We start from the raw sequence: 13,851 nt of genomic DNA on the forward strand, positions 1-13,851 counted from the left end.
CATGGGGGATATTGTCAGCTTGGAAGGATGGTGGGGGTCCCTGTGAGCTTGAAGGATATAGGAGGGCCTGTGAGCCTGGTGTGGTGCAGATTGTTTGCAGGATGAGATCAGGGACTTCCTCGTCCTGCTACGTGATAGCCGTGTTCCTCATTTTCTGTTCATATTAATTTGTTCTCACATTGTTGATGGCTGTTGTGATACCTTGATTCTTGTCTTCCTGGTTTAAAAGAATTTAAACACAGACACACAACCAAAAAATGCAGCATAAATTATTGCAAAACAAAAAGAGTATCTGGAAGGTCAGGGGCAGAGTAGACAATATACCCTGAGAGAGTAGATTCAGGGCAGACTGCTAGTTACAGTGAGACAGTATTGATTATTGCTGGAGAAACTCCCTGGATGATTCATAAGGAGGTGGGAAAAGGTGTTGTTAATAAGCATGTTCTGAGTGGTCCTCCGGGAGCACACATGCACTGGCTGTATATGCTTGTTCATGCATTGTAGGTCTCATTAGTATCTTACATCTCAACCCACAGGTGTGCTTTTTACTATTAAAATGAGGCAAGGGTCAGTTTGAGAACAGGTAACATCAAAATGCGCATACTCTGTATAAGGGAAAGTCCCTACTGAAGAATTGTTTTGCTTAAATGAGCTCAATGACAATGCAAATGCTGAAGCTTAGTACTGTCATTGTAACTGTGCTTGCTGCACACAGAGAACATGGTCATTTCCTTGATTACCTATCCTGCCTCAGCACTGCTAAGAAGAAATACCAGAGACTGGGTACTTTATAAAGAACAGAGGTTTAATTGGCTCACAGTTCTGCAGGCTGTACAGGAAGCATGGTGGCTTCTGCTTCTGGGGAGACCTCAGGAGCTGACAATCATAGTGGAAGGTGAAGTGGGAGACAGCATCTTATATGACTAGAGCAGGAAGAAGAGAGCAGGAAGAAGAGAGATCTGAGAAGAGAGCAGGAAGAAGAGAGGTGCTACATACTTCTGAACTATCCAAAGACTTTGTGATTACTCACTCAGTCACTCACTATGATGAGAATCGAACTGAGCAAAGGGTGTTAAACCGTTCATGAAGGACCCACCCCTACGATCCAATCACCTCTCTCCAGGCCCCACCTCCAAAACTGGGGAATACAATTTGACATAAATTTGGTGGGAACACAGATCTAAACCCTATCACTGACTCTCCTTGAGTGCCCTTCTAATTTGCCCTAAGAAGCTCATTTTATGTCCCTGACCTGGGTAGAGTGGCATCTGGTTGGTGGTGCCCATCTCATATCACCAGGGACAAAGTAACCCCTTGTTCATCCCAGCTTGGCTTCTCATCTGTGCCTATGCCTGGTTCATGCCTTAGACACATTTAGGAAAAAAAAAAAAAAGGAAAACTCATTTTAAGGGATAACAGCATGGCAGAAAAAGGGGCAAATAAATGGGGAATTGGACCACCTGTGTAGAATAAACAGTGTAGACTTGTGTACAAAATTAGAGTTTGCATAAGGCAATCAATCATGAAGCCACACACACATGTCCCCAACAAGTGAGGACGAGTGAGGACGACACATGAAAAAGTGACTTCCGAATCTTTGGGGAAAAATATGATTCAGAATCCCTCTTCAGAAGTCACCGGTTTTTACTGTGGAGTTGTAAGAGGTCAGTCTGTGCTCTGGAAAATCTTGATGCGAGAGAGACTTGTGTTCAGCTTCCTGTTAACCCCTTTTTGGAGTCTGCCTTCTCCTTTAGCAGATAAACATCTGGTAATCCTAGGCTCTCTACTGCCGTAGGCGGTTTGTCCTTGGAAGTAAATCAGCCAGGTTTTCAAACCTGACAACCCACTTACTGACAGTTTACTAATTTATTAATTCTTAGTCAAGTGTCAATGGCTACTTAATTATGGCAACAGGCAAACAGCCCTGGCATTTTACCAGATCTAATGTCATAATAGTGGAATACCTGCTGAGTGGGAATTTTCAGTACATCCACAAGAGCAAGGGGATGCTATTTTATCTACAAGTTGGCTGTGAGGAGAAACTGTCTGATTTGCTGTTTTCAAACAGCATTTGTATCTACTCTCTACCTTTTTTTCCCACTCCAAATTATTCTCTCCTGGTTTCCCATTCTCTGTCAATTATCTAATACTAACACCCTTTCCTCCCTTCCCCACCCTTCCCATCCCCATCCATCTTCCTTTCGCCTCCCCCTCCTCCCCTCCCTTCCCCTCCCTTGTCTTCCCTTCCTGTCCCCTCCCTTCCCCTCCCTTCTCTTCCTCTCTTCTCCTCTTTTCTTTCCTTTCCTTTCGACAGGATTTTCCTCTGTCACCCAGGCTGCAGCGCAGCGGCACAATCATAGCTCACTGCAGCCTCCAACTCCTGGATATATGTATTACATATACGACAGTCATTCCTTAAAATTATAATGAATCTGCCCTATACTAATGTACCATTTTTAAATTTTTTATACTATATTTTTACTGTACATTTTAATGTTTGGATGAATTTAGATACAGAAATATTTACCATTGTGTTACAATTGCCTGCAGTATTCAGTACAGTAACCTGCTATACAGGTTTGTGGCCCAGGAGCCACAGGCTAGACCATATAGCCTAGGTGTGTAGTAGGCTAGACCATCTAGGCTTGTGAAAGTGCATTCTATGATGTTCACACGATGAGGAAATCACCTAAGGACACAGTAATCAGAATGTATCTCTGTTGTTAACTGATACATGACTGTAGCCTTTACTAATACTGTAGCCCAAATGTTCATGTATTCTCCAACATTATCCTAATCCCCAAGGTTACAGTATTAGAAATTGGGACTTTGGGGAGGTGATAAGGTCATGGGGATGGAGCCTTATAGGTGAAATCAGTGCCCTTATAAAAGGGACCTCAGGGAGCTCCCTCGCCCCTTCCACTATGTAAGAACACAGCAAGAAGGACTGTCGACAAACCAGAAAGGAAGTCCACACCAGACAGTAAATCTGCCTTGTCTTGATCTTGGACTTCCAGAGTCCAGAACTGTGGGCAATTAATGTCTGCTGCTTATAAGCCACTCAGTATACTGCATTTTGTTATGGAGGCCGAAGCTGACCAAGACAGTTACACACTGAGATCTGAGAAATCCCATGGTTTCGGGCATGAAAAAAAAATTAGAGACAGGACTGGTGGAGGTTTTTTCTCGGAATTCAGTCTTTAATTTGAGTTCCATTCCAGAGGCCATTTCTTACTGTGACTGGAAATGTTTGAGCAGCCTGTGTTCTCTTTCTTTGTATTCCTGCTCTGATTTTATCTTCTAGTCTCCAACCAGGAAGTTAAATCTTCACAGTTGCTAACAGAAATGAAAAATGTGACCATTTCCTCCAGGGCAACCATGTGTTTTAAGTTCTCTGAAACAGCTAGCATGCATCATTTTGTACATTCTTATTTTGTAAATAAAACCATCTACTTTCAAATAATAACATGCTATGGATGGAAAAGTCTCTTCAGTGTATGATCTGACTTTTGTTTACTGCAATTTGGTGATTTGATGATAATTAGAGAGAAATAATAGCCTTGATATACCTGCTGGGGACATTAAAATGGGATTGAGAGAGAGTGAATTCCCAACTGGGGAACAATGATGCAATGTGTGAAAACCGTGCCTGTCTACAACAGCTCTTGGGCTTAGGAAAATCTTCACATAATTTCTTGTAGAAACGGCTGCGTAAGGGCGGCAGGCTGTTGAGGTCTGCAGTTTGTCTGGTTTTCTTCTGACAGTTTATAACAGATTTTTTTCTCAGTATATACTGCTTGCACACCCACATTTGGGCAGGCAGATGTCTGCACATGGAAGATGGTATTTTGCTTAAGGGATACCGTGCAAACAGTGCCTCATCTTGCACCCAGCCAGGAAATATACATCAGTAATTGTGACCACATGTGTATGCTATTTCGTGATGTCATGAAAGATTTGCTTGTGTTGTAGTTAGAAAAAAATGGGTGAGGTTAACGGCCTGGGGGAGTTTTAATCTTGGATAGCCTAACAGTTTGGTGAACATAAAGGCAGTCTGGATAACCCATTGAGATTATTTTTTGTTGTTGTTGCAGAAAAGCATCTAGATGCTTGAAATACACATCTTTGTTATAGATACAGAGAATGTGAAGGCTTTCTTTCTTCCTAAGCATGGAGAGCTAAGGCTACATTTTCTAAATCCCAAATAAATTGAGTGCAAAGAAACCCCAATAGTAAGAAATAACACTAAAGGATATCATTATAGCATATGCTATACCAGTTACATGATCTTCAGTGTGGGGGTTCACAGTAACTGAAGAACAAATCACAATTTTGTTACATGATAGTTAATACCACTATAGCATACACTAAGTTCTTCTTCTGCTTAGTCTTGTTAAAGCAAATAATTTTAATTCACAGGTGGGTATCTTGAAGGTATCATCTCTGTTTATAGATTGAGGCTTACAGAAATTAAACAAAAATAAATATTGTTATCTACAAGCAAAATCAAAGATAATAAATTCACATTAACTGTAATTATCTCGATGTTTTATGCAAAAATGTCTTTCTTTTGAAACAACCCAACATGAAAAAGCAAACATGAACTATAATTGGATTATCTTAGTATAAACCTAGTTTTCCATTTAACTGGTACTCTACTAAGTTGTTTAACAGATGACTTACTCATAATATGCCAGGTTTGATGTTTATCTTTTCAGGATAGAATTATAAAGATTTTGTTAAATTTTTATTTTTTATTTATTTAGTTTTTTGAGATGAGGTCTCACTATGTTGCCTAGGCTGGTCTTGAACTCCTGGGCTCAAGCAATCTTCCCACCTTGGCATCCCAGAGTGCTGGGATTACTGGTGTGAGCCACCATGCCTGGCCTATGATGATTTTTTTTAAAGTCTATCAAATTTTGTTTGCAATCTTTTGTTCCCCTAAAAATAATAGATGGAATATTGCATAATACATCTAACTTATTAAAAGAAGTCCTTTAAAACTCAATAGAGTAAATCTGACAGTGTTTGAACTGGCTTAAGGGTTTGCATTAAATAGAAAACAACCCGATGCACACTCCAAACATCTTACATTGGGGTTTCAAGCGATAGAAGCAAGAGTTGACCCAACTGTGTTTGAAAATTTCCAGAATCTGTTATCTCAAAGGTATGCTGCTTTGATGTTTTGACAATTCTGATGGCAAGATGCTTTCTAGTAGGTTGATTTATGCTTGGGCTGTTCCCTCAGCTCCATCTCCTCAACTCAGGGAGTTTTCCAGGCTTCTTTTAGTTTCTACCTTTCAGTCATAGCCTGGAAATGCTCTCAAGGCAGTGAGCTGGGGCCACCATAGGTCTCACTTTGCTTATCTGCTTCTAGAGAATCACTCTCCTTTTATTTTCTCTCTTTCGAAAATTTATTTATTTTCCCTTTATTTTAAAAATTAATCTTCTTTTGAGAATTACTCTCCTTAACTACCTGGTATCCAGTCCTGAAAATGTTGCTCCCTTAAATAGTTAACTCTTTACTTTTTGGTCATTTGAGGCTGGAGGGAAAACTCTATTTATGTTACTCCATCTTGACTGGAAGCATAAGTATGGTGGCCAGCTTACAATGGTTTGCCTGTGGCTTTTTTGGTTTTAGTACGGAATGTCCTCATCACAGGGTGTATTCAGCAATGAACCTCTAAGTTCTGAGTCAACTAGATGTTGGCCACCCTCGGTGGATGTCCAGATAACATTCTTTCACTCTACTTCTTTGATCTCTTTGGTTTTCTAGTAATGGTAGTATGGTCCGTGTTATTCTGTTTCTTTATTAAACTTATATAAAATGTATGCTATTCCCAATGTCTAAGAGCTAAAGGTGTTGTCTCTTTCAGTGGACATCCTTACAGAGTTTATCATTTTTTATGGTTTGTGAACTTAAAAAATGACATCTAAGAGGTGATCAATTAAGTAACCTGAAACTATATGTATATATAGTATGTGTATATACATATGTGTGTATATGTGTGTGTGTACATATTACATGTGTGTGGGTGTATATATACATATGTGTATATATATATACACTGCATCAGACAAATCTGGCTTAACTTTCATTTAACAAAATTGTTATTTGTTCTTCAGTTGCCATGAACCCCTACATTGAGGATCACGTAACTTGAATGTGCCCAGATGAACCTAGCATGCAACTTGAGAGAAACCTAACTGAGGAGTAGGGACTGAATTAAGAAGCAGACACCACATTTCAGGATTCAGGATCCAGTCAGATTGAACCCTGCCATCAACCTATGGCAGGATCCAATCAGATTGTGCCTCTTGGCATCATCCCATTGCAGGATCCAATCAGATCATGCCTTTTGGCATCACTTCATTGCAAAGTCCAATTAGATCTTGTCTAATTACCTTGTGCTTATAAAGCCTGACCTGAAGCCCAGCTCACAGACATAGATTTGAGCGTTACTTCCTGTCTCTTTGCCAGCTGACTCACAGTAAAGCTTTTCTTTTGTCAAAAGCCAGTGTCATGGTATTAGTCTCTATGTGCATTGAGCAGCAAGTTCATTGATTGTATGGTCATCTGTAGCTCTGTCTGTAGCTATAGATATTCAGCTACAGAAACATCATGGCTGCGTGCTGCTAGTAATCATGCCAAACATGTGCTATAAGACCATAAGGTCTTTCCGGATTCTCTGATCACCATAATCCAATACAAAATGTTCTTTTTTGAAGTTGAGCAGAAAGAGATGATCAGAAATCACTTAGTGGGTTGAGGAGAGTAATGCAAAAGATATTTGGAGAGTAGGAGGAGGAAGTGGGCTGGATAAACACAACAGGGACTACATGTTGGCAGCTCCTATAGAGACTGTTTCTGAGGTGAATGCATTTATGCCAGGAAACAAAAATTTACTTTGTGAGTGTATCTACTTTCCTAATGTGCAGCTATTTATTGACATTAATGGATATCTCAGGTTTTTTTTCACTCCATCCAAATTTAAAGCTTCGTAGTATCCTAATTTATTCAGTGTTGGAAGAAGCCCTTAACCTTGTCACCCCACTTCTTTTAAGGAGAGTTCTTATCCAGGACTATAAATCAAAATCCCAGGGAGAACATTAGAAAAATTTATGCACCCTGTTCTTTTTCAGCAGGTCTAGGGGAGGGGAGAAAATCTGAACTACCTGTTTAAAAAATTTTTTAAAAAAGATCTTTCTGACACGTACCCTTAAAGACTCACCATTGTATGGAAAAGGAGGACCTTAAAAATAGTTACATTTTCCACTTGATCATGCCAAACAATTATGTAAATGAGAAAATGACATATTTTGCAGCTAACTTGCCAACCTGAAAACACTTTTTCCTTTTGTATATTGACTAGCAAATTGGGACAATTTAACTTGCATCCTAGCCAATTTCTGCAGAAGCTGGGGTTCTGTGTCTTCAGCTGGTTTGCAACTGATACAAGCGGCTGTATCTCTACTGGACGGAAATTGCAGTGTGTAACCCATGGCATGAAAAACAGGTTATGAAAGCATTTTGGAAAGCAAAGGGACTCAGTTTCAGAAAGTGCTGGGGCTCCTCAGTTAGCATTTACTCTGCTCCCACTACCTGCTGACAACTCACATCAATGCCTGGGTATATGGATCTTGCTGGAAAATCAAAATGTAACTGGGAAATAGAGATGCAGAGGTTCAATATTGTGCAAGGTAGGAGGAAGGCAGGAAGGAGACTTGCCAATAAGATAAATGTTGAATGAATAACTGTAGATAATCTGCCTATGGTTGGGCTGATGGTAAAAAGTATGAGGGAAGTTTGCTTAGACTGACTCCTCAACCTGGAATTGAAGCAAGTGCATGGTGGGGAGATGCTGCCATTCATGGGAGGAATGGTGTTGAAAAGTTAAAACATAGAACAAACTTATCTCATCTCTACTTGGGATCATATTCTTACCCTTTGCAAAGCAAGCTGTGATTCAGAGGCAGTGAAAGACATCACTTGGGGCTTCAATTCTTTGCAGACTTATCCTTCAGTGGATCAAAGTTTTGTGTCTAATCCGTTACGAAGAGATTGTCTTTTAAATTTTTATCTTTTCTCCCTTTTTCCTTCTTCTTTCTCCTCTTCCTCCTTCTCTTTTCCTCATCTTCCTTCATCTCTTGCTTTTTCTCTTTTCCTTCTCTTTTTTTCTCCTTCAACTTCTTCTTATTCTTCATGGCTTACCCTTCATGTTAATGTGAAAACAATATGACTTGAGTCAAACTTGGACATTGAGGAAAAGTTTATTCCTTATGAGTACCTTCACTAGTACTTATGATATCAGTCCATAGCATCCAAAATATGACATTAGGCTCTCCATTAATTCTCCAAATGCAGTTAAATCTAGGTGATGACATATACCACAATCGTAATGTATTGGCTAATGAGAGGCTGAACAAGCCAAAAAAAAAAAAAAAGAGAGAGAGAGAGAGAAGGAAAGGACCTTAATTTGGAAACTGCCAATGACAGCTTTTACTGTTCATTGCTCTAATCCCTACTGGTAGGTCCTTGAAGGCATTCTTGATGTGGTACAATGAACATGGCATTTTGCTTCCATGGTTTTACCAAAACCTGTAAGCCATCTGAATGTGAAAAAAAATCTTGACAGATCCTAATTGAGGGATATCCTAGAAAATACCTACCAAGTTGTGTCCTCAAGACTGTCAAGGTCATCAAAAACCAGGAATGTCTAAGAAATTGTCTCATCCAAGAGGAGCATAAAGAGATGTGATAAAATGTAACATAAGATCTTGGAAGATGCTGGAACAGAAAGAGAATATTAGGTGAAAACCAAGGAGATCTAAATAAAGTAGGAAATTTAGATGGTGATGATGGTGATGATCATGCTGGTGATGGTAATGGTGGTGTTGGTGATGATGGTGTTGGTGATGAGAGTCATGATGATGGTGATGATCGTGGTGGTGATGATGGTGGTGATTATGGTGATGGTGGTGGTGGTGATGACATGATGGTGATGATGATAATGGTGATGGTTAAGATTATGGTGATGGTGATGATGCTGATGATGAGGTGATGAGGGTGATGATGATGGTGATGGTGAAGGTGATGATGGTGATGATGGTGATGAGATGATGATGGTGATGGGGATGATTATGATGATGGTGATATAAGCTTCCAATGAGAAATAATGTTGTTTCTAAATATAGGTCCAATGTAGGTTAGTAGACACACAGGAAAGCCTTTTCAGGAAACCCAGCTCTCACTGCTGTCTTCGCTATCGAAAGAGTGTTATACTTGCCCAGCAAACAACATCTATAGGAACTAGCCCTCAGGAAAGAAAGAAAAAAAAGGCAGCAGAGGATCAGTCCATTCTTCTCATAGTTCATTGATATACTTGGTCACATGCTGCCACTACCTGCAAGGGAGACTTGGAAAAGGTAACACTATAAGGGCAGATATGTGCTCAACAAAAACTTTGGTGGTGGGTGGAGCGGGAGAGTTCTCTGACAGAAAATACAAAGGAGAGAATAGAAGTTACCAATGTGCATCTTAGTCTTCAGGGAGATGATGAATTGAACCAGGGAAACTGCAGAGGGACTAAGGAAAAAGGGAAAGATTAGAGAGGGAAGTTATCCACAGACTTGGTGGAACATTTTGCCAGGTCTGACGTGAGGATGATGATTGGACACGGAAGCTAAAAAATATGGTCATGATTTATCACTTGGATAAAAAGATAGTGACTCCTTGAGATATGCCATATAATGGTGGTACAATAGTGATGAAGGGAATGCTATGGTTTGAAGGTTTTTGTCCCATCCCAAATGCATGTGTTGGATACATAACTTCCAATGCAACAGTTTTGGGAGGTGGAGCCTAAGAGGAGGTGTTTGGGTCATGAGAGCTCCACCTCATGAGTGCATTAAGCAGCTATAAGAAGAGCATGTGTGGGGGTGTGTTCTCCTCTTTCTGTCTTTCTCTTTCTCTCTCCCACACAACCCCCCATGTTTCATTGGCACATGAAGAAATAACCTTTCTCCCCTCTGGAGGGCCCAGCATTCATGGCACCATTCTATAGGATAGGAGAAAAAGTCCTGACCCGTGATACCTTGTTTTTGGAATTCCCAGATGCCAGAACTTGGAGAAAATAAATTTCTTTTCTTTATAAGTTACCCAGTCTGTGGTAATTTGTGACAACAGCATAAAATGGCCTAAGATGAGGTGAGGGGCTAATAAATATGAGTTTGAGTTAAATAGAGGCATCCAAGTAAACAGATTCAGTAGATCAATGACAATTTGAGTCTCACCAGGGAAAGGCCAAAGACCCAGGGAGCTATGTGTGTATGGGAGATATTTAATGGAGCAGAAGTAGATGAGGTCTCAGAGAAAAAGAAAGGGACCAAGTGTAAACTTTTACAAATATGGGTATGTGGAGGAGAGAAAACAATAAAATATAATGATAGACATGGGAAGTATGAATGCTACCAGGAAGAGGCAAGGAGAACACTGTGGAAAACAGGGGAGGATAGATTTCAGAAGAGAGAGACAAGGCAGTAAAGAAGAAAAACTCCTGAGAATGGGTTCCTGGGTGGAAGTGAGATCTCAACCATGTTTCCCAGGGTGGCATCACAGAGCAATGAAGATGGCTGGAGCCATGACCCTTGGGAGAAAATGAGTGATCCATGAGTGAAGATATTTGCTAGTGATAGGAAGGAGAGAGAGTGGACAGTACCTTTTGAGAAAGAGGCAGTTCAAGAGAAAACTTAGTGAAGGCAGGAAATTCTGAGAACATCTGCCATTTTTTTGTTGTTGTTGTTCTAAAAACGTCTAGCACTATCTGGCATCTTTGATTCACATAAAGTTGTTGAAAACCAAGGAGAAGAGAGATACTAAGAGAATGCCAGTGAACTACCTCATTGTGAGCAGGAAGAGGAGGAGGACATGAGTGTTGGCCTGGTTAGGTAGTATCTGTGGTCAAGATATGACCAATGAAGAGGCCAACAGGGAGATTAGAATGGGTGAACAGAGCAGGCTTTTGGGAGGGAGGAATGAACCCAACACCCTGGAGATAAACGTTCCCCTGAGGATATGATAATAGCCTTGTATCTAAGATGAATGTGGCTTCCCACAGGTGATGCTACACATTCCATCACAATAGCACCATACATAGAAGCTGTCTCAGTTCTTGTTAGTCATTGCCTCATGTCCCCTGATATAGTGAGAAGACATTCTTATTAATGGCCTTTTATTCTCTTCTCTCTGTTCCCCTTGATGTAAATTATGGTTCTGAGGAAACTGTAAGGCTCTTTTTTGTTGTTGTTTTTTCACTGCCCAGAATTCTCAAATCCTATCATTCCATAGGAATCTGACTGATGTCATCTAAACCTCAGCATACATTTTTTGTTAATGATGGAAAGTTTCTCTCACCATCACCAAGGGAGTTTGCTGAGACCTAAGGGTATACGCTAAACTCTTTATCATGTAAAAAACAAAACAGAATTACCAGTGTCATTGGGGTGAACTATCTGGAAATATGAAAAATATAGAAAACATTAATAAAAAAGGAAACTCATACAGTCTATCTCAAATGCCTCCTGTGCTATAATTTATTGTTATCAAGCTATGAAAAGTATCATATGATGTTTAATGGCAGCACCTTGATTGCATATGGATATGCTGAACATGTGTCAATTATTTTTTTAGATGCTAAATTGACAGAATTTGAAAGCTCCAGATGTGAAAAGTTAAAGAAAAAAGTTGATCCCCTTGAGTTTCGTTGGAATTCTCTCGTGTTTATTCATGTTTCTTACATTAGTCAGAGTACTTATTTGCTCATTTGGGAGAAGCTAGTTATGTCAAAAGTTTCTTGTTACCGATGTTTAAATAGCTGTAAAACATTCTTTCTCTACCTGGAGAGCTGAGATTTGCTTTTTTTCCCCCTTATACATGAGTACTTTGGAACCACTTGAACATGAGCTTTTTCAGGAGTCTTTTGCCTCTTGAGCAGGGTCTACTTCAAGCTGGTATGGTTGTCCTCCTGCAAAAGACTCCAAAGTCTCCTCAAGCACAGCCCACGCATCAGGTCCCCAGCTGACAAGAAAGTCAACAATTTACATGCAGTAAAGTCTCATTCTGTTTTACAGGAGGGGGAAGAACAGAACAAACATGGAAGAGAGAATAATTGACAGGAATCTGGCTACAGTAAAAGATAATTCAATTTTATCTTGGTCAGGCAGCAAGGGTGGAGAAGATGCTGGTGGGGGTGTTGGCCCTATTCTGTCCTGTGACCTCCCAGCACCTGGCTGAGATCTTTGTAAGATTCCCAAGATCTCTTTCAGTTTTAACACCACTTCTTTATTTTCCAGCAGAGAAACAGCATTACACTGCTGACCACAATGTAACCACACTCCCAGTCTTTCCCAGGGATACTTGGGACATACATCAACTTAAAAATTCATCATTCCTGGTAACAATAGACACCAGAATTACTACAGCAGGGAGGGAGGGATGGCAGCAAGGGTTGAAAAAGTACTTATTGGGTGCTATGCTCACTACATGGGTAACAGGATCAGTTGTACCCCAGACCTCAGCATCATGCAATGTATCCAGGAAAAAAACCTGCACAAGTATCCCCTGAATCTGAAATAAAAGTTGAAAATGTTTTTGAAAAATGCATCCTTCCAAAATGGTGACAACTCATTCCCGGCCATAGTCTGAATAATGTGCCCCAAACAGATCAGCTGTTCCTCTTTACACCCTGTGAATGGAACCTTATTTGGAAAAACGAATTTTTGCAGATATGTGTAAGGTACAGATCTTGAGATGGGCAGATGATCCCGCCTGTAGGGGAAACAACTAGATGATTAATAAATGAGTTGTGGCTTTGTGCACTGAATGTGGAGATCTGACACATTTGCAAAATTATTTTTGGGGGGCTGACCTCAGTCATCTGGGCCGGCCTTGGCAGAGGCTGTGGGGGAGATGCCGGTTCCACTCAACTAGATGTGCCAGATGGAAAAAAAAAAAAAAAAGTACTTTCAACAAACCCAGAAGTAGTGACTCCTAAATTGCCAGACACGGATCCTAATGTGAGGAAGACACAAGGAGATCTGACACACCCACAGAGGAGAACGAAGGTGCGAGACAGAGCACAGAAAGAATTCAGAGAGGCTGACCTTGAGGATTGTATTGATGACTGTGGAGCCACCAGAAGCTGGAGGAGGTAAGGAAGGATCCTCCCCACAGGCTTTCCAAGGGAGCACAACCATAGAGATACCTTGACTTCAGCTCGGTGGTATTGATTCAGGACTTCCAACTTCCAGAACGTAAGAGTATGTATTAGGTTGGTGCAAAAGTAATGGCACGTTCAATACGCGTGTTGTTGGAAGCCCCTACATTGGTGGCAATTTGTTACAGCAGCCGTAAGGAATAAATGCATTCCCCTAACAAATGAGTGTCAAAGGAAAGGATATTAGAAAAAACCAGGTCTGGGAGTGGTGGCTTATGCCCATAAACTTTGGGAAGCCAAAGCAGGAGGATAGCTTGATCCCAAGAGTTTGAGACCAGCCTGGGCAACATAGTAAGACCCTGTCTCTACAAAAATTAAAGAAATAAAATAGCTGGGTGTGCTACTGCACACCTGCCATTACGTCTCTCGGGTGGCTGAGGTGGGAGGATCACTGGAATCCATGAGGTCGAGGCTACAATAAGCTACGATTATATCAGTGCATTCTAGCCTGGACAACAGAGCGAGACTCTGTTTCAAAAACAAAAAACCAAAACCCAGATGTTCCACTATATTCAAGATACTCAGTATCCTGAACACTCATCCCTCATCCTTTTTCTGTTTATGGAATTGGGCAAGA

At 40.6% G+C, this 13,851-nt stretch overlaps 1 non-coding gene across 1 annotated transcript; it reads left to right on the forward strand.

The window, feature by feature from the left end:
• The first annotated feature begins 1,242 nt into the window (after positions 1 to 1,242).
• LOC116272261 lies at positions 1,243 to 1,376 on the forward strand. The gene has a single exon (XR_004180980.1). It is a non-coding gene; the product is annotated as a small nucleolar RNA SNORA48 (small nucleolar RNA).
• Positions 1,377 to 13,851: the final 12,475 nt, after the last annotated feature.

The sequence above is a fragment of the Papio anubis genome, chromosome X (genome assembly GCF_008728515.1).
Source record: "Papio anubis isolate 15944 chromosome X, Panubis1.0, whole genome shotgun sequence".
NCBI classification, from domain to species: Eukaryota; Metazoa; Chordata; class Mammalia; order Primates; family Cercopithecidae; genus Papio; species Papio anubis.